This window comes from Tupaia chinensis, unplaced genomic scaffold (genome assembly GCF_000334495.1).
Source record: "Tupaia chinensis unplaced genomic scaffold, TupChi_1.0 Scaffold000392_1, whole genome shotgun sequence".
In the NCBI taxonomy this organism is placed as follows: domain Eukaryota; kingdom Metazoa; phylum Chordata; class Mammalia; order Scandentia; family Tupaiidae; genus Tupaia; species Tupaia belangeri.
In genome coordinates this window covers 703,579-706,638 of record NW_006159894.1, presented here as the reverse complement: position 1 = coordinate 706,638, position 3,060 = coordinate 703,579, and the positions used below count along the sequence as shown (strand labels likewise).

The following is a 3,060-nucleotide window of genomic DNA, read 5'->3' as shown; positions in this document are numbered from 1 at the left end:
CTAGTCATTTCTTATTCCCTTTTTGCTTCTTGATACCTGGCATGACACCCAAGGGAGTTGATCAGTTTGGATTGGTTAGAGTTTGACTCAATGAAACCTTGTAACTTGAAGACAAGTTTCCTCACAGCCTTTGGGACCATGACCTTTGCTTCATTTGGGGCTTTTGAGAATGTGAATAGGGCCCAAAAACAAAAAAAAAAAATAAATAAATAAGTAAATAAATAAAACAAACAAACAAAAACCCCAAAACAAAACAAGAAAACTGTGGAGAGGAATGCCAAGGATGAGCAGTAGAGTCAGCCATCGTTCTCAAAACCTGTTTACAGGCCAGTGGTTGTGTTCTGCCTCTGATGCAGCCCTGCCCCTCCATTGGTCAGGCTCTCAAGAGAGAAAACACATCACACGGCAACTAAAGAGAAAACAGTGTTAAACACAGAATGTCTGTGGGCAGCCAGTGCTGCAGCTTTCTGCAATGCTGGACCTACGTGGGAAGGTTCCAGATCCAGGTCCTGAAGTTTCCCTGGACACGCCAGGCACACATATACATGTGCCCATGATCCAGGCCAGGATGGGAGTGAATTGCAGTTTGAGGACCTCATTTGGGGGTGCTGCCTCTCTCTCTCTCTCAAAAATAATAAACTTAAAAAAAAAATTCTAGCCAACTGCCTGGGTATTCCCCAGTATAAACCATGCCCAGATTTGCATTTGACTCCAGCTTGCATTGTTGGGGAGAGCCCACCGCTTCTCTCTCCCCCTCCCCTCTCCCCTCTGCCTACGCTCTGTTTTCTTATGCTTCCTGGGTGGTGCAGGGTTGTGATGTCTTGAATACCAAGAGTGAGGCTGAACATATGTGAACCTTTCCTAATCCTGCTAATCTTTCTTCAAAAACCTTTCTCAAAGTGTAGGCAACATCCAGATTGTCAAAAGAGAGCCTGAGCAAGCCTGAGCATTTTAATGACAAATAATCTTTGTCCAAGGAGGAGGGGGCGGCTACCTCAGCTGGAGATGGAGCTGATGAACTACAGCAGGTAGAAATAACTGCCGTATTACCTCATGTGATCGCCACCATTCAGGGGCAGATGAAGTCTGAATGCAGGAAGAAATCGACTTTGCTTTTAAACTAGAGACTTTGCACCCACGATGGCTATTAGGCGGTAATTAGTTGTGACACAGAATTACCAGTCACACAATGGTAACAGGAGCCTTACAAGGCCTTTGAAGCTGATTAGAGAAATTGAATGGATGCTACTTGCGATTTAAAAAAATCCGTATAAATGTGAGCGTGAGTTAAGACTTCTCTCTGTCTCTTTCCTCTCCCCCTACCACCCTGAGAATGGTGACTGTCTCCAGAGAGTGGCTCCCGAGACCGCTGGTCAAATGCCTCCCGTGGTAGAGCAGAAACCAACTGGTCCTTGCATTTTACCAAATTAAGGAGGTGACTTTGAAGATTCATTGACAGTAGAATCATAGAGATTTACCAGAACACCTCGCCTGACAAAAAAGGGGTTTGAGGGCCAACTCACCACTCATGGCTCTAAGACTGCAAATATCCCGATGATGACAAGAGGTACACTAAGCTCACAGAAATAGCCTTGTCGCTCTTTCCAGCCGATGCCGAGCGATGGGTATCTCTCGGGACAACTGGCATAAGCGCCACAAGACCGGGGGCAAGAGAAAGCCCTACCATAAGAAGCAGAAGTATGAGCTGGGACACCCGCTGCCAGCACTAAGACTGGCCCCCGCCACATACACACAGTCCGTGTGCCGGGAGGTAACAAGAAATACCGCGCCCTGAGGCTGGACGTCGGGAACTTTTCTTGGGGCTCAGAGTGTTGTACACGCAAAACAAGGATCATCGATGTTGTCTACAACGCATCCAATAACGAACTAGTGCACACCAAGACCTTGGTGAAGAACTGCATCGTGCTCATTGACAGCACACCATACCGACAGTGGTAGGAGTCCCGCTATGCACTGCCCCTGGGCTGCAAGAAGGGGGCCAAGCTGACTCCTGAGGAGGAAGAGATTTTAAATAAAAGGCGATCAAAGAAAATTCAGAAGAAATACGATGAAATGAAAAAGAAAGCCAAAATCAGCAGTCTCCTGGAGGAGCAGTTCCAGCAGGGCCAGCTGCTTGCCTGCATTGCATCCAGACCAGGCCAGTGCGGCCATGCCGATAGCTACGTACTAGAGGGCAAGGAGGTGGAGTTCTACCTGAGGAAAATCAAAGCCTGGAAAGGCAAATAAACCTTCCTATCTTCGCTCTGTAATAAAGGTGTTTATTGTTCAAAAAAAAAAAGAAAAAAAAGAAAGAAAGAAAAGAAATAGCCTTGTCAAAACACGGACAGCCAGGGCCTCTTTTTCTGGGCAAGTGAACCTCCAGGGGACGAAGAGGTGGTTGCTGCCACCTCCTCGCTGGGACACCCTTGAGGTGAGAGCTGATAGCAGAGCAACCCCTCGCCCCCACTTCGGAGGGCACTGGAGGTGTTGCCCAGGAAGCTGCATAACACATTGCTCTTGTATGTCTTTTATAAGATCTGCCTTTAGCCTCAACTGGTGAGGTATGAGACTGGGACAGAGATTTTGAGCTTATTACCTGTGTCATTTTGCTAGAGAGCTCAGAGTGGTAAACAAACTCAATAAATAAACTGAGTGGTGGTTCCATCTGTTATGTTATAAACAAGCCTGCTGGTTCGAATAGCTGTGGAGCCACTATTCCACTACATTTTATGTACCCTTGTCATGGCTACATTTGTCAAACTTTCTAGCTAAATATGTATATGGACACATATGTACATACAGACAGATACAGACACAGGTCGCATACTGTAACATACATAAAACTCTTAGACACAATTGACATAGCAAAGGACTTCAAAAAGCTCATGGATGTGCCAGCCAGTGGCATGGTAGTTCAGGTGGCTGGATCCCATATGGCCGACTGCGGTCTGAGTCCTGGACTCAGCAGCTTGAGAAATATGCCAGGTGCATGTGTGTGCATGCCTGGAACCCCAAAAGGAGGGAGAAAACAGGAGAAGGGGTTGTGATGTAACCATCCCC

General features: G+C 46.8%; 1 pseudogene; it reads left to right on the top strand.

The window, feature by feature from the left end:
• The first annotated feature begins 1,600 nt into the window (after positions 1 to 1,600).
• LOC102477044 (40S ribosomal protein S8 pseudogene) lies at positions 1,601 to 2,287 on the top strand (annotated as a pseudogene).
• Positions 2,288 to 3,060: the final 773 nt, after the last annotated feature.